Source organism: Ursus americanus, chromosome 19, assembly GCF_024610735.1.
Source record: "Ursus americanus isolate L20-20 chromosome 19, mUrsAme1.1.p, whole genome shotgun sequence".
NCBI classification, from domain to species: domain Eukaryota; kingdom Metazoa; phylum Chordata; class Mammalia; order Carnivora; family Ursidae; genus Ursus; species Ursus americanus.
The window spans coordinates 59,994,398-60,020,924 of record NC_142145.1 but is presented as its reverse complement, the minus strand read 5'-3'; positions in this window follow the sequence as shown (position 1 = coordinate 60,020,924).

Genomic DNA, 26,527 nt, shown 5'->3' with positions numbered 1-26,527 from the left:
GTCGGAAGCCGTTTTTGCCTCAGGGGTCTCCGGGCTGTGTTCCTTGGGGTTGAACTCCTGCTAGCAAAACCGCCGGGTTGAGGGAAGGGTTCAGACTGTGCCTGGGCCCTGTGGTCTCTTCCAGGTCAGTGTATGGCATTTCCTTCCCCTTGCCACAGGCACCTGGGAGCATGTCTGCACGTGGAGAAAGACTTTCCCGTGGGAAGCCGGTTTTTGTCAAACGGGTCCCAGTGCTCTGCTCCTCTCTTTTCACTCCTGCTGCCAGAAGCCCAGTGAGGATGGGAGGGCTTAGAAGATGGCTGGGCACTGTGGTTTCTTCCAGAGAAGTGGAGGGCATTTGCTTTACCTTGCCACAACCACTTGGGAGAGGGTCTGCACCTCAGGAAAACTGTTTCCGTGGGAAGCCGGCTTTTTGCAAAGGGGTCTCAGGGCCGTGGGCCTCGGCTGTCCCTCCGGCTCCCCAAAGCACAGGGACGAGGTGAGGGGCTTAGACCATGCCTGGGCCATGTTGTTTCTTCCACCTGGTTGTGTGGCATTTTGTTGACCTGGCTACCCCCACTTGGGATAGGTTTTCCACAGCAAGAGCATATTGTTTGTCGGAAGCCGTTTGGGCCCCAGGGGGTCTCCGGGCTGTGTTCGTTGGGGTTGAACTCCTGCTAGCAAAACCGCCGGGATGAGGGAAGGACTCAGACTGTGCCTGGGCCCTGTGGTCTCTTCCAGGTCAGTGCATGGCATTTCCTTCCCCTTGCCACAGGCACTGGGAAGCATGTCTGCACGTGGAGAAGGACTTCCTCGTGGAAGCCGGTTTCTGTCAAAGCGTCCCAGTGCTGTCCTCCTCTCTTTTCACTCCTGCTGCTAGAAGCCCAGGGAGGAGGGGAGGGCTTAGAACATGGCTGGGCACTGGGGTTTCTTCCAGAGAAGGAGATGGCATTTTTTTCCCTTGCCACCACCCCTTGGGATAGGGTCTGCACCTTAGGAAAGCTGTTTCCGTGGGAAGCCGGCTTTTCGCAAAGGGTTCTCAGGGCCGTGGGCCTCGGCTGTCCCTCCGGCTCCCCAAAGCACAGGGACGAGGTGAGGGGCTTAGACCATGCCTGGGCCATGTTGTTTCTTCCACCTGGTTGTGTGGCATTTTGTTGACCTGGCTACCCCCACTTGGGATAGGTTTTCCACAGCAAGCACCTCTTGTTCGGCGGAAGCCGTTTTTGCCTCAGGGTCTCCGGGCTGTGTTCGTTGGGGTTGAACTCCCGCTAGCAAAACCGCCGGGATGAGGGAAGGGTTCAGACTGTGCCTGGGCCCTGTGGTCTCTTCCAGGTCAGTGTATGGCATTTCTTTCACCTTGCCACAGGCACTGGGGAGCATGTCTACACGTAGAGAAGGACTTTCTCGTGGGAAGCCGGTTTCTGTCAAACGGGTTCCAGTGCTCTGCTCCTCTCTTTTCACTCCTGCTGCCAGAAGCCCAGAGAGGATGGGAGGGCTTAGAACATGGCTGGGCACTGTGGTTTCTTCCAGAGAAGTGGAGGGCATTTGCATTATCTTGCCACAACCACTTGGGATAGGGTCTGCACCTGAAGAAAACTGTTTCCGTGGGAAGCCGGCTTTTTGCAAAGGGGTCTCAGGGCCGTGGGCCTCGGGTGTCCCTCCGGCTCCCCAAAGCACAGGGACGAAGTGAGGGGCTTAGACCATGCCTGGGCAATGTTGTTTCTTACACCTGGGTGTGTGGCATTTTGTTGACCTGGCTACCCCCACTTGGGATAGGTTTTCCGCAGGAAGAGCATATTGTTCGTCGGAAGCCGTTTGGGCCCCAGGGGGTCTCCGGGCTGTGTTCGTTGCGGTGGACCTCCTGCTAGCAAAACCTCCGGGATGAGGGAAGGGTTCAGACTGTGCCTGGGCCCTGTGGTCTCTTCCAGTCAGTGTATGGCATTTCCTTCACCTTGCCACAGTCACTGGGGAGCATGTCTGCACGTGGAGAAGGATTTCCTCGTGGGAAGCCGGTTTCTGTCAAATCGTCCCAGTGCTGTGCTCCTCTCTTTTCACTCCTGCTGCCAGAAGCCCAGGGAGGAGGGGAGGGCTTAGAACATGGCTGGGCACTGGGGTTTCTTCCAAAGGAGGGGATGGCATTTGCTTTCCCTTGCCACCACCCCTTGGGATAGGGTCTGCACCTCAGGAAAGCTGTTTCCGTGGGAAGCCGGCTTTCTGCCCAACGGGCCTCAGGGCCGTGGGCCTCGGGGGTCCCTCTGGCTCCCCAAAGCACAGGGACGAGGTGAGGGGCTTAGACCATGCCTGGGCCATGTTGTTTCTTCCACCTGGGTGTGTGGCATTTTGTTGACCTGGCTACCCTCACTTGGGATAGGTTTTCCACAGCAAGAGCATATTGTTAGTCGGAAGCCGTTTGGGCCCCTGGGGGTCTCCGGGTTGTGTTCGTTGCGGTGGACCTCCTGCTAGCAAAACCGCCGGGATGAGGGAAGGGCTCAGACTGTGCCTGGGCCCTGTGGTCTCTTCCAGGTCAGTGTATAGCATTTCCTTCACCTTGCCACAGGCACTGGGGAGCATGTCTGCACGTGGAGAAGGACTTCCTCGGGGGATGCCGGTTTCTGTGAAACGGGACCCAGTGCTGTGCTCCTCTCTTTTCACTCCTGCTACCAGAAGCCCAGGGAGGAGGGGAGGGCTTAGAACATGGCTGGGCACTGGGGTTTCTTCCAGAGAAGGAGATGGCATTTTTTTCCCTTGCCACCACCCCTTGGGATAGGGTCTGCACCTCAGGAAAGTTTTTCCATGGTAGGCCGGCTTTCTGCCCAACGGGCCTCAGGGCCGTGTGCCTCGGGGGTCCCTCCGGCTCCGCAAAGCACAGAGACGAGGTAGGGGCTTAGACCATGCTTGGGCCATGTTGTCTCTTCCACCTTGGTGTGTGGCATTTTGTTGACCTGGCTACACCCACTTGGGATAGGTTTTCCACAGCAAGAGCATATTGTTCGTCGGAAGCCGTTTTTGCCTCAGGGGTCTCCGGGCTGTGTTCGTTGGGGTTGAACTCCTGCTAGCAAAACCGCCGGGATGAGGGAAAGGCTCAGACTGTGCCTGGGCCCTGTGGCCTCTTCCAGGTCAGTGTATGGCATTTCCTTCACCTTGCCACAGGCACTGGGGAGCATGTGTGCACGTGGTGAAGGACTTCCTCTTGGGAAGCCGGTTTCTGTCAAAGGGTCCCAGTGCTGTGTTCCTCTCTTTTCACTCCTGCTGCCAGAAGCCCAGGGAGGAGGGGAGGGCTTAGAACATGGGTGGGCACTGTGGTTTCTTCCAGAGAAGTGGATGGCACTTCTTTACCTTGCCACAACCACTTGGGAGAGGGTCTGCACCTCAGGAAAGCTGTTTCCGTGGGAAGCCGGCTTTTGGCCAAACTTGTCTCAGAGCCGTGGAACTCGGGTGTCCCTCCGGCTCTCCAAACCACAGGGACGCGTTGAGATGCTTAGACCACGCCTGGGAAATGTTTTTTCTTACACTTGGGTGTGTTGCATTTTGTTTACCTGGCTACCCCATATTTGGGATAGGTTTTCCACAGCAAGAGCATATTGCTTGTTGGAAGCCGTTTCTGCCCCAGGTGTCTCCGTGCTGGGTTCGTTGGGGTTGAACTCCTGCTAGCAAAACCGCCGGGATGAGGGAAGAGCTCAGACGGTGCCTGGGCACTGTGGTCTCTTACCCGACCCGTACCCTAACTGGAACCCAAACCCTATACCCTGACCCAGACCCTTCGCCTGATCCTGACCATTACCCTGACCCTAACCCTAACCCTAACCCTAACCAGAACCCTAGCCCTAACCCGAACCCTAACACTAATCCTAACCCTAACCCGAAACCTAACCCTAACCCTAACCCTAACCGTACCACAAAAACTAACCCTAACCCTAAACCTAACCCTAAGCGTAACGTGAACCCTAACCCTACCCCTAACCCTAAACCAAACCCTTATCCTAACCCTAACCCTAACCTTAACGCTAACCCGAAACCTAACCATAAACCTAACCCTAACCTTAACCCGAAACCGAACCCTAACCCGAACCCTAACCCTATACCGAATCCTAACCCGAACCCTAACCCTAACCCTAACCCTAACCCCTAACCTGACCCCAAACTCGAACCCCTAACCCTAACCCTATCCCTAAACCTAACCCGAACCCGAACCCTAACCCGAACACCAATTCTAACCCTAACCCTCACCCTAACCCTAACCCTAACCCTCAGCCTAACCCGAACCCTAACGCTAACCATAACCCTAACTCTAAACCTCAGCCTAACCCTAACCCTACCCGAACCCTAACCCTAAAACATACCCTAACCGTAAACCTAACCCTAACCTGAAGCCGAACACTAACCCTAACCCTACCCGAACCCTAACCCTAAACCAAACCCTAAACCTAACCCTAACCCTACCCGAACCCTAACCGTAAACCAAACCCTAACCCTAAACCTAACCCGAACCCTAACCCTAACCCTCACCCGAATCCTACCCCAAACCCTAACCCTAACCCTAACACGAACACTAAACCTAACCCTAACCCTAACCATAACGTGAACCCTAACCCTAACCCTAACCCTAACCCGAACCCGAACCCTAACCCGAACCCTCACCCTAACCCGAACTCTAACCCTAACCATAACCCCAACCCAAAACCTAACCCTAACAGTAACCCTAACCCGAAACCTAACCCTAACCCGAACACTAACCCTAACCCTAATCCTCAGCCTAACCCGAACCCAAACCCTAATGCTAACCCTACCTGAACCCTAATCCTAAACCAAACCCTAACCCTAAACCTAACCCTAACCCTAACCCGAACCGTAACCATAACTCTAACCCTAACCTTAACCCGAAACCGAACGCTAACCGAAACCTGACCCGAACCAGAACACTAAACCTGACGCGAATTTGAACCCAAAACCTAACCCGAACCCGAACCCCGAACCCGAACCCCTAACCCTTCCCTAACCCTACAAGAACCCTAACCCTAACCCTAAAACTACCCCGAACCCTGGCCCTAACTCAAACCCTAACCCGAACCCTAACCCTAACCCTAACTCAAACCCTAACCCGAACCCTAACCCTAACCCGAACCCGAACCCTTCCCTAAACCTAACCCATACCCGAACCCTAACCCTAACCCTACCCGAACCCTAACCCTAACCCAAACCCTAACCCTAACCCGAACCCTAACCGTAACCCTAACCCTAACCCGTACCCTCACCCTAACCCTAATCCCTAAACACTGACCTTGACCCTAACCCTAACCCTGACACTGACCCTGACCCTAACCCTAACCCGAACCCTGACCGGAACCTGAAGCCTAACCCTGACGCGAACCTGACCCCGAACCCAAACCCCGAACCTGAACCCGAAACCAAACCCCTAACCCTAAGCCTAACCCTAACCCGAACCCTTACATGAACCCAAACCCTAATGCGAACCCTCACCCGAACGCTAACCCGAACCCTATCCCTAAACCGAACCCGAACCTGACCCGAACCCTAATCACGAAACCTAACCCTGACCCTGACCATGACCCTGACCCTAACCCTCACCCTAAACCCTCAAACCTGACCCTGAACCTAACCTTAAACCTGACCCTGACCCTGACCCTAAACCCTAAACCCTGACACTCACCCTGACCCTCACCCTAACCCGAACCCTGACCCGAACCTGAACACTAACCCTGACGCGAACATCAACCCGAAACCTAACCCGAACCCTAACCCGAACCCTAACCCTAACCCTAACCCTAACCCTCACCCGAACCCTAACACGAACGCTAACCCTAACCCTGACTCTAACACTAACATTAAACTTAACCCTAACCCGAATCTGAGCCCTAACTCTGACCCTAACCCTATCCGAACCCTAACCCTAACCCAAACCCTAACCGTAACCCTAACCCGAACACTAACCCTAATCCTAACCCTAACCCTAAACCTAACCCTAACCCTAACCCTAACCCTAACCCGAACATTAACCCTAACACTAACCCTAACCCTAACCCTAACCCTAACCGTAACCCTAACCCTAACCCTAACCCTAACCATAACCCTAACCATAATCGGAACCCGAACACTAACCCTAACCCTAACCCTAACCCTAACCCTAAAACTAACCCGACCCTAACCCTAACCCTAACCCGAACCCTAACCATAACCCGTACCGTAACCCGAACCCGAACCCGAACCCGAACCCTTACCCGAAACCTAACCCTAAGCCGAACCCTAACCCGAACACTAACCCTAATCCCATCCCTAACCCGAACCGGAACCCGACGCGAACTGTCAACCGAACACGAACCCTAACCCTGACACTGACCCTGACCCTGATCCTGACCATGACCCTGACCCTAATCCTAACCCTAAACCCTAATACCTGACCCTGACCCCAAACCTAACCCTGACCCTGACCCTGACTCTAAACCCTAAACCCTGACCCTGACCCTGACCCTACCCTAACCCGAACCCTGACCGGAACCCGAACCCTAACCCTGACATGAATCTGAACCCGAACCCTAACCCTAACCCGAACCCGAATCAATAACAAGAACTCAAACCCGAACCCCTAACCCGAACCCTAACCCTAACCCGAACCCTAGCCCTAACCCGAACCCTAACCCTAACCCTAAAACAAACCCTAACCGTAAACCTAACCCTAACCTGAAGCCAAACCCTAACCCTAACCCTACCCGAACCCTAACCCTAAACCAAACCCTAAACCTAACCCTAACCCTAACCCTAACCCTAACCCTAACCCCAACCCGAAACCTAACCCTAACAGTAACCCTAACCCGAAACCTAACCCTAACCCGAACACTAACCCTAACCCTAATCTTAAGCCTAACCCGAACCCGAACCCTAACGCTAACCCTACCTGAACCCTAATCCTAAACCAAACCCTTACCCTAAACCTAACCCTAACCCTAACCCGAACCGTAACCATAAACCTAACCCTAACCTTAACCCGAAACCGAACACTAACCGAAACCTGACCCGAACCAGAACACTAAACCTGACGCGAATTTGAACCCAAAACCTAACCCGAACCCGAACCCCGAACCCGAACCCCTAACCCTAACCCTAACCCTAACCCTACAAGAACCCTAACCCTAACCCTAAAACTAACCCGAACCCTGGCCCTAACTCAAACCCTAACCCGAACCCTAACCCTAACCCTAACCCTAACTCAAACCCTACCCCGAACCCTAACCCTAACCCGAACCCGAACCCTTCCCTAACCCTAACCCATACCCGAACCCTAACCCTAACCCTCCCCGAAACCAAACCCCTAACCCTAAGCCTAACCCTAACCCGAACCCTTACATGAACCCAAACCCTAATGCGAACCCTCACCCGAACCCTAACCCGAACCCTATCCCTAAACCGAACCCGAACCTGACCAGAACCCTAATCACGAAACCTAACCCTGACCCTGACCATGACCCTGACCCTAACCCTCACCCTAAACACTTAAACCTGACCCTGAACCTAACCTTAAACCTGACCCTGACCCTGACCCTAAACCCTAAACCCTGACACTGACCCTGACCCTCACCCTAACACGAACCTGACCCGAACCTGAACACTAACCCTGACGCGAACATCAACCCGAAACCTAACCCGAATCCTAACCCGAACCCTAACCCTAACCCTAAACCTAACCCTAACCCGAACCCTAACCCTAACCATAATCGGAACCCGAACCCTAACCCTAACCCGAACCCTAACCCTAACCCTAACCCTAACGCGAACCCGAACCCGAATCCAAACCCTAACCCTAACCCGAACCCTAACCCGAACTCTAACCCTAACCCTAACCCTAACCCTAAACCTAAACTACCCTAACCCTAACCCGAACCCTAACCCTAACCCTAACCGTAAACCTAACCCAAACGCTAACCCTAACCCGAATCGTAACCCTAACCCTAACCGTAACCCTAACCCTAACCCTAACCATAACCCGAACCCGAAACTTAACCCTAACCCGAACCCTAACCCTAACCCGACCCTAACCATAACCCTATCCCTAACCGGAAACCTAACCCTAACCCTAACCCGAACCCGAAACCGAACCCTAACCCTAACACTATCCCTAACCGGAAACCTAACCCTAACCCTAACCCTAACCCTAACCCTAACCCTAACCCTAACCCTAACCCGAACACTAACCCTAACCCTAACCCTAACCCTAACCCTAACCCTAACCCTAACCCTAACCTGATCCCAAACTCGAACCCCTAACCCTAACCCTAACCCTAAACCTAACCCTAACCCGAACCCTAAACCGAACACCAATTCTAACCCTAACCCTCACCCTAACCCTAACCCTAACCCTCAGCCTAACCCGAACCCTAACCCTAACCATAACCCTAACCCTAAACATCAGCCTAACCCTAACCCTACCCGAACCCTAACCCTAAAACATACCCTAACCGTAAACCTAACCCTAACCTGAAGCCGAACACTAACCCTAACCCTACCCGAACCCTAACCCTAAACCAAACCCTAAACCTAACCCTAACCCTACCCGAACCCTAACCCTAAACCAAATCCTAACCCTAAACCTAACCCGAACCCTAACCCTAACCCTCACCCGAATCCTACCCCAAACCCTAACCCTAACCCTAACATGAACAGAAACCCGCAACCTAACCCTAACCCTAACACGAACACTAAACCTAACCCTAACCGTAACCATAACGTGAACCCTAACCCTAACCCTAACCCTAACCCGAACCCGAACCCGAACCCTAACCCGAACCCTCACCCTAACCCGAACTCTAACCCTAACCATAACCCCAACCCGAAACCTAACCCTAACAGTAACCCTAACCCGAAACCTAACCCTAACCCGAACACTAACCCTAACCCTAATCCTCAGCCTAACCCGAACCCGAACCCTAACGCTAACCCTACCTGAACCCTAATCCTAAACCAAACCCTAACCCTAAACCTAACCCTAACCCTAACCCGAACCGTAACCATAACCCTAACCCTAACCTTAACCCGAAACCGAACGCTAACCGAAACCTGACCCGAACCAGAACACTAAACCTGACGCGAATTTGAACCCAAAACCTAACCCGAACCCGAACCCCGAACCCGAACCCCTAACCCTAACCCTAACCCTAACCCTACAAGAACCCTAACCCTAACCCTAAAACTAACCCGAACCCTGGCCCTAACTCAAACCCTAACCCGAACCCTAACCCTAACCCTAACTCAAACCCTAACCCGAACCCTAACCCTAACCCGAACCCGAACCCTTCCCTAACCCTAACCCATACCCGAACCCTAACCCTAACCCTACCCGAACCCTAACCCTAACCCAAACCCTAACCCTAACCCGAACCCTAACTGTAACCCTAACCCTAACCCGTACCCTCACCCTAACCCTAATCCCTAAACACTGACCTTGACCCTAACCCTAACCCTGACACTGACCCTGACCCTAACCCTAACCCGAACCCTGACCGGAACCTGAAGCCTAACCCTGACGCGAACCTGACCCCGAACCCAAACCCCGAACCTGAACCCGAAACAAAACCCCTAACCCTAAGCCTAACCCTAACCCGAACCCTTACATGAACCCAAACCCTAATGCGAACCCTCACCCGAACCCTAACCCGAACCCTATCCCTAAACCGAACCCGAACCTGACCCGAACCCTAATCACGAAACCTAACCCTGACCCTGACCATGACCCTGACCCTAACCCTCACCCTAAACCCTCAAACCTGACCCTGAACCTAACCTTAAACCTGACCCTGACCCTGACCCTAAACCCTAAACCCTGACACTGACCCTGACCCTCACCCTAACCCGAACCCTGACCCGAACCTGAACACTAACCCTGACGCGAACATCAACCCGAAACCTAACCCGAACCCTAACCCGAACCCTAACCCGAACCCTAACCCTAACCCTAACCCGAACCCTAACCATATCCCGTACCATAACCCGAACCTGAACCCGAAACCTTACCCGAAACCTAACCCTAAGTCAAACCCTAACCCTAACCCGAACACTAACCCTAACCCCATCCCTAACCCGAACCGGAACCCGACGCGAACTGTCAACCGAACACGAACCGTAACCCTGACACTGACCCTGACCCTGATCCTGACCATGACCCTGACCCTAATCCTAACCCTAAACCCTAATACCTGAACCTGACCCCAAACCTAACCTTGACCCTGACCCTGACTCTAAACCCTAAACCCTGACCCTGACCCTGACCCTACCCTAACCCGAACCCTGACCGGAACCCGAACCCTAACCCTGACATGAATCTGAACCCGAACCCTAACCCTAACCCGAACCCGAATCCCTAACACGAACCCAAAAACGAACCCCTAACCCGAACCCTAACCCTAACCCGAACCCTAGCCCTAACCCGAACCCTAACCCGAACCCGAATCCCTAACACGAACCCAAACCCGAACCCCTAACCCGAACCCTAACCCTAAACCGAACCCTAGCCCTAACCCGAACCCTAACCCTAACCCTAAAACAAACCCTAACCGTAAACCTAACCCTAACCTGAAGCCAAACCCTAACCCTAACCCTACCCGAACCCTAACCCTAAACCAAACCCTAAACCTAACCCTAACCCTAACCCTAACCCTAAACCCAACCCGAAACCTAACCCTAACAGTAACCCTAACCCGAAACCTAACCCTAACCCGAACACTAACCCTAACCCTAATCTTAAGCCTAACCCGAACCCGAACCCTAACGCTAACCCTACCTGAACCCTAATCCTAAACCAAACCCTAACCCTAACCCTAACCCTAACCCGAACCATAACCATAACCCTAACCCTAACCTTAACCCGAAACCGAACGCTAACCGAAACCTGACCCGAACCAGAACACTAAACCTGACGCGAATTTGAACCCAAAACCTAACCCGAACCCCGAACCCGAACCCCTAACCCTAACCCTAACCCTAACCCTACAAGAACCCTAACCCTAACCCTAAAACTAACCCGAACCCTGGCCCTAACTCAAACCCTAACCCAAACCCTAACCCTAACCCTAACCCTAACTCAAACCCTAACCCGAACCCTAACCCTAACCCGAACCCGAACCCTTCCCTAACCCTAACCCATACCCGAACCCTAACCCTAACCCTACCCGAACCCTAACCCTAACCCAAACCCTAACCCTAACCTGAACCCTAACCGTAACCCTAACCCTAACCCGTACCCTCACCCTAACCCTAATCCCTAAACACTGACCTTGACCCTAACCCTAACCCTGACACTGACCCTGACCCTAACCCTAACCCGAACCCTGACCGGAACCTGAAGCCTAACCATGACGCGAACCTGAACCCGAACCCAAACCCCGAACCTGAACCCGAAACCAAACCCCTAACCCTAACCCTAACCCTAACCCTAACCCTAACTCAAACCCTAACCCTAACCCTAACCCTAACCCGAATCCAAACCCTAACCCTAACCCGAACCCTAACCCGAACTCTAACCCTAACCCTAACCCTAACCCTAAACTACCCTAACCCTAACCCGAACCCTAACCCTAACCCTAACCGTAACCCTAACCCAAACGCTAACCCTAACCCGAATCGTAACCCTAACCCTAACCGTAACCCTAACCCTAACCCTAACTATAACCCGAACCCGAAACTTAACCCTAACCCGAACCCTAACCCTAACCCGACCCTAACCCTAACCCTATCCCTAACCGGAAACCTAACCCTAACCCTAACCCGAACCCTAACCCTAACCCTAACCCTAACCCTAACCCTAATCCGAACACTAACCCTAAACCTAACCCTAACCCTAACTCTAAACCTAACCCGAACCTGAAGCCAAACACTAACCATAACCCAAACGATACCCAAACCCGAACCCTAAACCAAAACCGATCCCGCAACCTAACCCTAACCCGAAACCTAACCCTAACCCTAACCCTAACCCTATCCCTAACCGGAAACCTAACCCTAACCCTAACCCGAACCCTAACCCTAAACCTAACCCAAAACCGAACCCGAACCCTAACCCTAACCGTAACCCTAACCCGAACACTAAACCTAACCCGACCCTAACCCTAACGCTATCCCTAACCTGAAACCTAACCCTAACCCGAACCCGAACCCGAACAATAACCCTAACCCTAACCCTAACCCAAACCCTAACCCTAACACGAACCCAAACCCGAACCCGAACCCAAAATCTAACCCTAACCCGAACGCTAACCCAAACCCGAACCCTAACCCAAATCCTAACCCTAAACTTAACCCTAAAACGAACCCGAACCCTAACCCGAACCCTAACCCTAACCCTAACCCGAAACCTAACCCGAACCCGAACCCTAACCCGAACCCTAACCCTAACCCTAACCCTAACCCTAACCCTAACCCTAAACCGAACCCTAACCCTAACCGTAACCGAACCCTAACCCTAAACCGAACCCTAATCCGAACCCGAACCCGAACCCTAACCCGAACCCTTACCCTAACCCTAACCCGAACCCTAACCCGAGCCTGAACCCGAACCCGAACCCTAATCCTAACCCGAACCCGAACCCTAATCCTAACGCGAACCCGAACCCGAATCCATACTCGAAAGCGAAACCAATACCGAACCAGAACCCGAACCCGAACCCTAACCCCTAACCCGAACCCGAACCCGAATCCATAACTGAAAGCGAAACCGATACCGAACCCGAACCGTAACTGAAACCGAACCCTACCCGAACCCGAACCCGAACCCTACCCGAACCCGAACCTGAAACCTACCCGAACCAGAACCAGAACCAGAACCCAAACCCCTAACCCGAACCCGAACCCGAAACCCATAATTGTTTGTGCCAATGTAAAGAAAATGCCATACGCTTATCTGTAAGAAACAACAGTGCCCTGGAACAGTCTGAGCCTTAATATCAGCACTGTGCTTTTGGGAGCGGGAGTTAAAGCGGAGGCAAACAGCACTAAGACACATTTGGCAAAAATCGCGTTCCAATGAATAATATTTTCTTCCCTTTCAAACCCAAACGTAAGTGGTTGTGGCCAGATAAATAAATGCCACACCCTTATGTGTAAGAAACAACAGTGCCCAGGAACGGGTTTCTACGTGAAGAAAATATTTCTCGTTGGAACTCCGCTTTTTTACTTTACCTTCCACAACCCCTTGTGATAGGGTTTCCACGTTAAGAAAATCGTTTTCATTGGAAGCCGGTTTTTCCCAAATGTGTCTAAGTGCTGTATTCCTCGGGTTTCCCTCATGCTACCAAAAGCACAGTGATGATGTTAGGGCTTAGACTGTTCCTGGGTAATGTTGTTTCTTACACATAAGGGTGTGGCATTTTCTTTACATTGCCACAACCACATATGATAGGGTTTCAACATGAACAAAATATTTTTCGTTGGAAGCGGTTTTTTGTCAAATGTGTCTCAATACCGTGTTGTTTGGGATTAACTAATGCTACCGAAAGCACTATGATGATGTGAGGGCTCAGACCGATCCTGGAAACTTGTTTCTTACAGATAAGCGTATGGCATTTTCTTTACATTGGCACAAACAATTATGATAGAGTTTGCAAAAGAGAAAATTTATTTCATTGAAAGGCGGTTTTTGCCAAATTTTCTCAGCTGTTTGCCTCGGTTTTAACTCATGATACCAAAAGAACAGTGATGATCTTAGGGCTCAGACCGTCCATGGGACCAGTTATTTCTTACAAATAAGCATATGGCACATCCTTTACCTTGCCACAACAAATTAAGATAGAGTTTGCACATCAAGAAATATTTTTCATTTGAACCCGTTTCTGCCAAATATGTCTCAGTACTATGTCCTCAGCACTTGGGAAGATGTCTGCACGTGGAGAAAGACTTTTTCGTGGGAAGCCGGCTTTTGTCAAACAGGTCCCAGTGCTGTGCTCCTCTCTTTTCACTCCTGCTGCCAGAAGCCCAGTGAGGATGGGAGGGCTTAGAACATGGCTGGGCACTATGGTTTCTTCCAGAGTCGTGGATGGCATTTGCTTTACCTTGCCACAACCACTTGTGAGAGGGTCTGCACCTCAGGAAAACTGTTTCCGTGGGAAGCCGGCTTTTGGGCAAACGGGTCTCAGGGCCGTGGGCCTCGGGTGTCCCTCCGGCTCCCCAAAGCACAGAGACGAGGTGAGGGGCTTAGACCATGCCTGGGCCATGTTGTCTCTTCCACCTTGGTGTGTGGCATTTTGTTGACCTGGCTACCCCCACTTGGGATAGGTTTTCCACAGCAAGAGCATATTGTTCGTCGGAAGCCGTTTGGGCCCCAGGGGTCTCCGGGCTGTGTTCGTTGGGGTTGAACTCCTGCTAGCAAAACCGCCGGGATGAGGGAAAGGGTCAGACTGTGCCTGGGCCCTGTGGTCTCTTCCAGGTCAGTGTATGGCATTTCCTTCACCTTGCCACAGACACTGGGGAGCATGACTGCACGTGGAGAAGGACTTCCTCGTGGAAGCCGGTTTCTGTCAAAGCGTCCCAGTGCTGTCCTCCTCTCTTTTCACTCCTGCTGCTAGAAGCCCAGGGAGGAGGGGAGGGCTTAGAACATGGCTGGGCACTGGGGTTTCTTCCAGAGAAGGAGATGGCATTTTTTTCCCTTGCCACCACCCCTTGGGATAGGGTCTGCACCTTAGGAAAGCTGTTTCCGTGGGAAGCCGGCTTTTCGCAAAGGGTTCTCAGGGCCGTGGGCCTCGGCTGTCCCTCCGGCTCCCCAAAGCACAGGGACGAGGTGAGGGGCTTAGACCATGCCTGGGCCATGTTGTTTCTTCCACCTGGTTGTGTGGCATTTTGTTGACCTGGCTACCCCCACTTGGGATAGGTTTTCCACAGCAAGCACCTCTTGTTCGGCGGAAGCCGTTTTTGCCTCAGGGTCTCCGGGCTGTGTTCGTTGGGGTTGAACTCCCGCTAGCAAAACCGCCGGGATGAGGGAAGGGTTCAGACTGTGCCTGGGCCCTGTGGTCTCTTCCAGGTCAGTGTATGGCATTTCTTTCACCTTGCCACAGGCACTGGGGAGCATGTCTACACGTAGAGAAGGACTTTCTCGTGGGAAGCCGGTTTCTGTCAAACGGGTCCCAGTGCTCTGCTCCTCTCTTTTCACTCCTGCTGCCAGAAGCCCAGAGAGGATGGGAGGGCTTAGAACATGGCTGGGCACTGTGGTTTCTTCCAGAGAAGTGGAGGGCATTTGCATTATCTTGCCACAACCACTTGGGATAGGGTCTGCACCTGAAGAAAACTGTTTCCGTGGGAAGCCGGCTTTCTGACCAACGGGCCTCAGGGCCGTGGGCCTTGGGGGTCCCTCCGGCTCCCCAAAGCACAGGGACGAAGTGAGGGGCTTACACCATTCCTGGGCCATGTTGTTTCTTCCACCTGGGTGTGTGGCATTTTGTTGACCTGGCTACCCCCACTTGGGATAGGTTTTCCACAGCAAGAGCGTATTGTTCGTCGGAAGCCGTTTGGGCTCCAGCGGGTGTCCGGGCTGTGTTCGTTGGGGTTGAACTCCTGCTAGCAAAACCGCCGGGATGAGGGAAAGGCTCAGACTGTGCCTGGTCCCTGTGGCCTCTTCCAGGTCAGTGTATGGCATTTCCTTCACCTTGCCACAGGCGCTGGGGAGCATGTCTGCCCGTGGTGAAGGACTTCCTCGTGGGAAGACGGTTTCTGTGAAACGGGTCCCAGTGCTGTGCTCCTCTCTTTTCACTCCTGCTGCCAGAAGCCCAGGGAGGAGGGGAGGGCTTAGAACATGGCTGGGCACTGGGGTTTCTTCCAGAGAAGGAGATGGCATTTTTTTCCCTTGCCACCACCCCTTGGGATAGGGTCTGCACCTCAGGAAAGTTTTTCCATGGTAGGCCGGCTTTCTGCCCAACGCGCCTCAGGGCCGTGTGCCTCGGGGGTCCCTCCGGCTCCCCAAAGCACAGAGACGAGGTAGGGGCTTAGACCATGCTTGGGCCATGTTGTCTCTTCCACCTTGGTGTGTGGCATTTTGTTGACCTGGCTACACTACTTGGGATAGGTTTTCCACAGCAAGAGCATATTGTTCGTCGGAAGCCGTTTGGGCCCCTGTGGGTCTCCGGTCTGTTTTCGTTGGGGTTGAACTCCTGCTAGCAAAACCGCCGGGATGAGGGAAAGGCTCAGACTGTGCCTGGGCCCTGTGGCCTCTTCCTGTCAGTGTATGGCATTTCCTTCACCTTGCCACAGGCACTGGGGAGCATGTGTGCACGTGGTGAAGGACTTCCTCGTGGGAAGCCGGTTTCTGTCAAAGGGTCCCAGTGCTGTGTTCCTCTCTTTTCACTCCTGCTGCCAGAAGCCCAGGGAGGAGGGGAGGGCTTAGAACATGGGTGGGCACTGTGGTTTCTTCCAGAGAAGTGGATGGCATTTGCTTTACCTTGCCACAACCACTTGTGAGAGGGTCTGCACCTCAGGAAAACTGTTTCCGTGGGAAGCCGGCTTTTGGCCAAACGGGTCTCAGGCCCGTGGGCCTCGGGTGTCCCTCCGGCTCCCCAAACCACAGGGACGAGGTGAGGTGCTTAGAACATGCCTGGGCAATGTTGTTTCTTACACCTGGGTGTGTTGCATTTTGTTTACCTGGCCACCCCTATTTGGGATAGGTTTTCCACAGCAAGAGCATACTGGTCATCGGAAGCCGTTTTTGCCCCAGGGGTCTCCGGGCTGTGTTCGTTGGGGTTGACTCCTGCTAGCAAAACCGTCGGGATGAGGGAAGGGTTCAGACTGTGCCTGGGCCCTGTGGTCTCTTCCAGGTCAGTGTATGGCATTTCCTTCACCTTGCCACAGGCACTTGGGAGCATGTCTGCACGTGGAGAAAGACTTTCCCGTGGGAAGCCGGTTTTTGTCAAACGGGTCCCAGTGCTGTGCTCCTCTCTTTTCACTCCGGCTGTCAGAAGCCCAGTGAGGATGGGAGGGCTTAGAACATGGATGGGCACTGTGGTTTCTTCCAGAGACGTGGATGGCATTTGCTTTACCTTGCCACAACTACTTGGGAGAGGGTCTGCACCTCAGGAAAACTGTTTCCGTGGAAAGCCGGCTTTTGGCCAAACAGGTCTCAGGCCCGTGGGCCTCGGGTGTCCCTCCAGCTCCCCAAAGCACAGGGACTAGGTGAGGGGCTTAGACCTTGCCTGGGCAATTTTGTTTCTTACCCCTAGGTGTGTGGCATTTTGTTTACCTGGCTACCCCCACTGGGATAGGTTTTTCACAGCAAGAGCATATTGTTCGTCGGAAGCCGTTTTTGTCCCAGGGGTCTCCGGGCTGTGTTCGTTGGGGTTGAACTTCTGCTAGCAAAACTGCCGGGATGAGGGAAGAGCTCAGACGGTGCCTGGGCACTGTGGTCTCTTACCTGACCCGTACCCTAACTGGAACCCAAACCCTATACCCTGACCCAGACCCTTAGCCTGATCCTGACCATTTCCCTGACCCTAACCCTAACCCTAACCCTAACCAGAACCCTAGCCCTAACCCGAACCCTAACACTAATCCTAACCCTAACCCGAAACATAACCCTAACCCTAATCCTAACCCTAACCCTAAACCTAACCCTAACCTGAACCCTAACCCGAACACCAATTCTAACCCTAACCCTAACCCTAACCCTAACCCTCAGCCTAACCCGAACCCTAACCCTAACCATAACCCTAACCCTAAACCTCAGCCTAACCCTAACCCTACCCGAACCCTAAACCTAAAACAAACCCTAACCGTAAACCTAACCCTAACCTGAAGCCGAACCCTAACCCTAACCCTACCCGAACCCTAACCCTAAACCAAACCCTAAACCTAACCCTAACCCTAAACCAAACCCTAACCCTAAACCTAACCCGAACCCTAACCCTAACCCTCACCCGAATCCTACCCCAAACCCTAATCCTAACCCTAACCCTAACATGAACAGAAAAACGAAACCTAACCCTAACCCTAACCCTAACACGAACACTAAACCTAACCCTAACCTTAACCATAACGTGAACCCTAACCCTAACCCGAACCCTAACCCGAACCCTAACCCTAACCCGAACCCTCACCCTAACCCGAACTCTAACCCTAACCATAACCCCAACCCGAAACCTAACCCTAACAGTAACCCTAACCCGAAACCTAACCCTAACCCAAACACTAACCCTAACCCTAATCCTCACCCTAACCCTAACCCTAACCCTAACCCTAACAGTAACCCTAACCCTAACCCTAACCCTAATCCTTAAACCAAACCCTAACCCTAAACCTAACCCTAACCCGAACCCGAACCCTTCCCTAACCCTAACCCATACCCGAACCCTAACCCTAACCCTCCCCGAACCCTAACCCTAACCCAAACCCTAACCCTAACCCTAACCCTAACTCAAACCCTAACCCGAACCCTAACCCTAACCCGAACCCGAACCCTTCCCTAACCCTAACCCATACCCGAACCCTAACCCTAACCCTCCCCGAACCCTAACCCTAACCCAAACCCTAACCCTAACCCGAACCCTAACCGTAACCCTAACCCTAACCCGTACCCTCACCCTAACCCTAATCCCTAAACACTGACCTTGACCCTAACCCTAACCCTGACACTGACCCTGACCCTAACCCTAACCCGAACCCTGACCGGAACCTGAAGCCTAACCCTGACGCGAACCTGAACCCGAACCCAAACCCCGAACCTGAACCCGAAACCAAACCCCTAACCCTAAGCCTAACCCTAACCCGAACGCTTACATGAACCCAAACCCTAATGCGAACCCTCACCCGAACCCTAACCCGAACCCTAACCCTAACCCTAACCCTAACCCTAACCCGAACCCTTCCCTAACCCTAACCCTAACCCTAACCCTAACCCTAACCCTAACCCTAACCCTAACCCTATCCGAACCCTAACCCTAACCCAAACCCTAACCGTAACCATAACCCGAACACTAACCCTAATCCTAACCCTAACCCTAACCCTAACCCTAACCCTATCCCTAACCGTAACCCTATCCGAACCCTAACCCTAACCCAAACCCTAACCGTAACCCTAACCCTAACCCGAACACTAACCCTAACCCTAAACCTAAACGGAACCCTAACCCTAACCCTAACCCTAAACGGAACCCTAACCCTAACCCTAACCATAATCAGAACCCGAACACTAACCCTAACCCGAACCCTAACCCTAACCCTAACGTGAACCCGAACCCGAATCCAAAACCTAATCCTAACCCGAACCCTAACCCGAACTCTAACCCTAACCCTAACCCTAACCCTAACCTAACCCGAACCCTAACCCGAACCCTAACCCTAACCCTAACCGTAACCCTAACCCGAACGCTAACCCTAAACCGAATCGTAACCCTAACCCTAACCGTAACCCTAACCCTAACCCTAACCATAACCCGAACCCGAAACCTAACCCTAACCCTAACGCTACCTGAACCCTAACCCTAAACCAAACCCAAACCCTAAGCCTAACCCTAAGCCTAACCCTAACCCGAACCCGAACCCGAACCCGAACCCTAACCCTAACCCTAACCCGAACCCGAACCCTAACCCGAACCCTAACCCGAACCCGAACCCTAACCCGAACCGTAACCCGAACCCTAACCCTAACCCTAACCCGAACCCTAACCCGAACCCTAACCCGAACCCTAACCCGAACCCTAACCCGAACCCGAACCCTAACCCTAACCCGAACCCTAACCCTAACCCGAACCCGAACCCTGACCCTGACCCTGACCCTGACCCTAACCCGAACCCTAACCCTAAACCGTAACCCTAACCCTAACCCGAACCCTATCCCTAAACCGAACCCGAACCTGACCCGAACCCTAATCACGAAACCTAACCCTGACCCTGACCATGACCCTGACCCTAACCCTCACCCTAAACCCTCAAACCTGACCCTGAACCTAACCTTAAACCTGACCCTGACCCTGACCCTAAACCCTAAACCCTGACACTGACCCTGACCCTCACCCTAACCCGAACCCTGACCCGAACCTGAACACTAACCCTGACGCGAACATCAACCCGAAACCTAACCCGAACCCTAACCCGAACCCTAACCCTAACCCTAACCCTAACCCTAACCCGAACCCGAACCCTAACATGAACGCTAACCCTAACCCTGACTCTAACACTAACATTAAACTTAACCCTAACCCGAATCTGAGCCCTAACTCTAACCCTAACCCTATTCGAACCCTAACCCTAACCCAACCCCTAACCGTAACCCTAACCCGAACACTAACCCTAATCCTAACCCTAACCCTAACCCTAACCCTAACCCGAACCCTAACACGAACCCTAACCCGAACCCTAACCCGAACCCTAACCCGAACCCTAACCCTAACCCGAACCCAAACCCGAACCCTAACCCGAACCCTAACCCGAACCCTAACCCTAACCCTAATCCTAACCCGAACCCTAACCCTAACCCGAACCCTAACCCTAACCCTAACCCCAACCCGAACCCTAACCCTAACCCTAACCTGACGCGAACCAGAACACTAAACCTGACGCGAATTTGAACCCAAAACCTAACCCGAACCCGAACCCCGAACCCGAACCCCTAACCCTAACCCTAACCCTAACCCTACAAGAACCCTAACCCTAACCCTAAAAGTAACCCGAACCCTGGCGCTAACTCAAACCCTAACCCGAACCCTAACCCTAACCCTAACCGTAACCCTAACTCAAACCCTAACCCGAACCCTAACCCTAACCCTACAAGAACCCTAACCCTAACCCTAAAACTCACCCGAACCCTGGCGGTAACTCAAACCCTAACCCGAACCCTAACCCTAACCCTAACCCTAACCCTAACCCTAACTCAAACCCTAACCCGAACCCTAACCCTAACCCTAACCCTAACTCAAACCCTAACCCTAACCCTAACCCTAACCCTAACCCTAACCCTAACGTGAACCCGAACCCGAATCCAAAACCTAACCCTAACCCGAACCCTAACCCTAACCTAACCCTAACCCTAACCCGAACCCTAACCCTAACCGTAACACTAATCCGAACGCTAACCCTAAACCGAATCATAACCCTAACCCTAACCGTAACCCTAACCCTAACCCTAACGCTACCCGAACCCTAACCCTAAACCAAACCCTAACCCTAAGCCTAACCCTAAGCCTAACCCTAACCCTAACCCGAACCCGAACCCGAACCCTAATCCGAACCCTAACCCTAACCCTAACCCTAACCCTAACCCTAACCTAACCCTAACCCTAACCCGAACCCTAACCCTAACCGTAACCCTAACCCGAACGCTAACCCTAAACCGAATCGTAACCCTAACCCTAACCGTAACCCTAACCCTAACCCTAACCCTAACCATAACCCGAACCCGAAACCTAACCCTAACCCTAACCCTAACCCTAACCCTAACGCTACCCGAACCCTAACCCTAAACCAAACCCTAACCCTAAGCCTAACCCTCACCCTAACCCGAACTCTAACCCTAACCATAACCCCAACCCGAAACCTAACCCTAACAGTAACCCTAACCCGAAACCTAACCCTAACCCGAACACTAACCCTAACCCTAATCCTCACCGTAACCCTAACCCTAACCCTAACCCTAACCCTAACAGTAACCCTAACCCTAACCCTAACCCTAAACCTAACCCTAACCCTAACCCGAACCGTAACCATAACCCTAACCCTAACCTTAACCTGAAACCGAACGCTAACCGAAACCTGACCCGAACCAGAACACTAAACCTGACGCGAATTTGAACCCAAAACCTAACCCGAACCCGAACCCCGAACCCGAACCCCTAACCCTAACCCTAACCCTAACCCTACAAGAACCCTAACCCTAACCCTAAAACTCACCCGAACCCTGGCCCTAACTCAAACCCTAACCCAAACCCTAACCCTAACCCTAACCCTAACCCTAACTCAAACCCTAACCCGAACCCTAACTCTAACCCGAACCCGAACCCTTCCCTAACCCTAACCCATACCCGAACCCTAACCCTAACCGTCCCCGAACCCTAACCCTAACCCAAAACCTAACCCTAACCCGAACCCTAACCGTAACCCTAACCCTAACCCGTACCCTCATCCTAACCCTAATCCCTAAACACTGACCTTGACCATAACCCTAACCCTGACACTGACCCTGACCCTAACCCTAACCCTAACCCTGACGCGAACATCAACACGAAACCTAACCCGAACCCTAACCCGAACCCTAACCCTAACCCTAACCCTAAACCTAACCCTCACCCGAACCCTAACACGAACACTAACCCTAACCCTGACTCTAACACTAACATTAAACTTAACCCTAACCCGAATCTGAGCCCTAACTCTAACCCTAACCTATCCGAACCCTAACCCTAACCCAAACCCTAACCGTAACCCTAACCCGAACACTAACCCTAACCCTAACCCTAACCCTAACCCTAACCCTATCCGAACCCTAACCCTAACCCAAACCCTAACCGTAACCCTAACCCTAACCCGAACACTAACCCTAACCCTAACCCTAACCCTAACCCTAACCATAATCGGAATCCGAACACTAACCCTAACCCGAACCCTAACCCTAACCCTAACGCTACCCGAACCCTAACCCTAAACCAAACCCTAACCCTAAGCCTAACCCTAACCCTAACCCTAACTCAAACCCTAACCCGAACCCTAACCCGAACCCTAACCCTAACCCTAACCCTAACTTAACCCTAACCCGAACCCGAACGCTAACCCTAACCCTAACCCTAACCCGTACCCTAACCCGAACCCGAACCCTTACCCGAACCCTAACCCTAAACTGAACCGTAACCCTAACCCGAACCCTAGTCCTAAACCGAAAGCTAACCCTAACCTGAACCCTAAAAGGACCCTAAACCTAACCCTAACCCTCAGCCTAACCCGAATCCGAATTCTAACCCTAACTTAACCCTTACCCTAACCCTAACCCGAACACTAACCCTGACGTGAACTTGAACCCGAACCCTAAACTTAAACCAAACCCTAACCCTAACACTAACCCTCAGCCTAACCCGAACCCTAACCCTAACCATAAACCTAACCCTAAACCTCAGCCTAACCCTAACCCTAAACCTAACCCTAACCCGAACACAAACCCTAACCCTAAGCCTAAACCGAATCCGAACCCTAACCCTAACCCTAACCCTAATCCTAACCCTGAACCTAACCCTAACCCCAAACCCTAAAACCTGACCCTGACCCTAACCCTAACCATGACCCTCACCCTAATCCTAACGCTGACCCTGACACTGACCCTAATCCCTAAACCCTGACCCTGATCCTAACCCTAACCCGAACCCTAAACCTAACCAGAACCCTAACCCTAAGCTGAAACCTAACCCTAACCCGAACCCTAACCGTAACCCTAACCCTAACCCTAACCCTAAAACTAACCCGACCCTAACCCTAACCCTAACCCGAACCCTAACCATAACCCGTACCGTAACCCGAACCCGAACCCGAACCCTTACCCGAAACCTAACCCTAAGCCGAACCCTAACCCGAACACTAACCCTAACCCCATCCCTAACCCGAACCGGAACCCGACGCGAACTGTCAACCGAACACGAACCCTAACCCTAACCCTGACACTGACCCTGACCCTGATCCTGACCATGACCCTGACCCTAATCCTAACCCTAAACCCTAATACCTGACCCTGACCCCAAACCTAACCCTGACCCTGACCCTGACTCTAAACCCTAAACCCTGACCCTGACCCTGACCCTACCCTAACCCGAACCCTGACCGGAACCCGAACCCTAACCCTGACATGAATCTGAACACGAACCCTAACCCTAACCCGAACCCGAATCCCTAACACGAACCCAAACCCGAACCCCTAACCCAAACCCTAACCCTAACCCGAACCCTAGCCCTAACCCGAACCCGAATCCTAACCAGAACTCTAACCCTAACCCTAACCATACCCGAAATATAACCCTAAACCTAACCCTAACCCGAACCCTAACCCTAACCCGTACCCTAACACGAACCCTAACCCAAAACCTAACCCTAACAGTAACCCTAACCCTAACCCTCTCCTAATCCTAACCCTTACCCTAACCCTTACTCGAACCCGAACCTGAAACGCAACCCGAACCCTAAACCTAACACTAACCCTAACCCTCAGCCTAACACGAACCTGAACCCGAATCCTAACCGTAACCCTACTCGAAACAGAACCCTAACCCAAACCCTAACCCTAAACCGAACCATAACCCTAACCAGAACCCTAGCCCTAACCCGAACCCTAACCTTAATCCTAACCCTAACACGAAACCTAACCCTAACCCTAACCCGAACCCTAACCTTAACATGAACCTGAACCCGAAACCTAACCCTAACCCTAACCCTAACACGAAAACTAACCCTAACCCTAACCCTAACGCTAACGCGAACCCTAACCATAACCCTAACCCTAACCTTAACCCGAAACCGAACCCTAACCCGAACCCTAACCCTAACCCGAACCCTAACCCGAACCATAACCCTAACCCTAACCCTAAACCTGACCCTGACCCTTACCCTGACCCTAAACCCTAAACCCTGACCCTGACCCTGACCCTAACCCTAAACCGAACCCTGACCCGATCCTGAACACTAACCGTGATGCGAACTTGAACCCGAACCTGAACGCGAACCCCTAACCTGACCCCAAACCCGAACCCCTAACCCTAACCCTAACCCGAAACCTAACCCTAACCCGAACCCTAACCCGAACACCAATTCGAACCCTAACCCTAACCCTAACCCTAACCGAAAACGAACCCGAACCCGAACCATAACCCAAACGCGAACCCTAACCCGAACCCGAACCCTATCCCTAACTCTAAACTTAAACCCTAAAACCTCACCGTGACCCAAACACTAACCCTGATCCTGACCATGAACCTGACCCTGACCCTAGACCCTAAACCCTGACGCTGACCCTGACCCTAACCCAAACCCAAAACCTGACCTGAACCCTAACCCTAACCCTAACCCTAACCCTACCCGAACCCTAACCCTAAAACAAACCCTAACCGTAAACCTAACCCTAACCTGAAGCCGAACCCTAACCCTAACCCTACCCGAAACCTAACCCTAAACCAAACCCTAAACCTAACCCTAACCCTACCCGAACCCTAACCCTAAACCAAACCCTAACCCTAAACCTAACCCGAACCCTAACCCTAACCCTCACCCGAATCCTAACCTAAACCCTAACCCTAACCCTAACCCTAACATGAACAGAAACCCGAAACCTAACCCTAACCCTAACCCTAACACGAACACTAAACCTAACCCTAACCCTAACCATAACGTGAACCCTAACCCTAACCCTAACCCTAACCCTAACCCTAACCCTGACCCGGACCCTACCCTAACCCGAACCCTGACCGGAACCCGAACCCTAACCCTGACATGAATCTGAACACGAACCCTAACCCTAACCCGAACCCGAATCCCTAACACGAACCCAAACCCGAACCCCTAACCCGAACCCTAACCCTAACCCGAACCCTAGCCCTAACCAGAACCCGAATCCTAACCAGAACTCTAACCCTAACCCTAACCATACCCGAAATATAACCCTAAACCTAACCCTAACCCGAACCCTAACCCTAACCCGTACCCTAACACGAACCCTAACCCAAAACCTAACCCTAACAGTAACCCTAACCCTAACTCTCTCCTAATCCTAACCCTTACCCTAACCCTTACTCGAACCCGAACCTGAAACGTAACCCGAACCCTAAACCTAACACTAACCCTAACCCTCAGCCTAACACGAACCTGAACCCGAATCCTAACCGTAACCCTACTCGAAACAGAACCCTAACCCAAACCCTAACCCTAAACCGAACCATAACCCTAACCAGAACCCTAGCCCTAACCCGAACCCTAACCTTAATCCTAACCCTAACACGAAACCTAACCCTAACCCTAACCCAAACCCTAACCTTAACATGAACCTGAACCCGAAACCTAACCCTAACCCTAACCCTAACACGAAAACTAACCCTAACCCTAACCCTAACGCTAACGCGAACCCTAACCATAACCCTAACCCTAACCTTAACCCGAAACCGAACCCTAACCCGAACCCTAACCCTAACCCGAACCCTAACCCGAACCATAACCCTAACCCTAACCCTAAACCTGACCCTGACCCTTACCCTGACCCTAAACCCTAAACCCTGACCCTGACCCTGACCCTAACCCTAAACCGAACCCTGACCCGAACCTGAACACTAACCGTGATGCGAACTTGAACCCGAACCTGAACGCGAACCCCTAACCTGACCCCAAACCCGAACCCCTAACCCTAACCCTAACCCTAAACCTAACCCTAACCCGAACCCTAACCCGAACACCAATTCTAACCCTAACACTAACCCTAACCCTAACCGAAAACGAACCCGAACCCGAACCATAACCCAAACGCGAACCCTAACCCGAACCCGAACCCTATCCCTAACCCTAAACTTAAACCCTAAAACCTCACCGTGACCCAAACACTAACCCTGATCCTGACCATGAA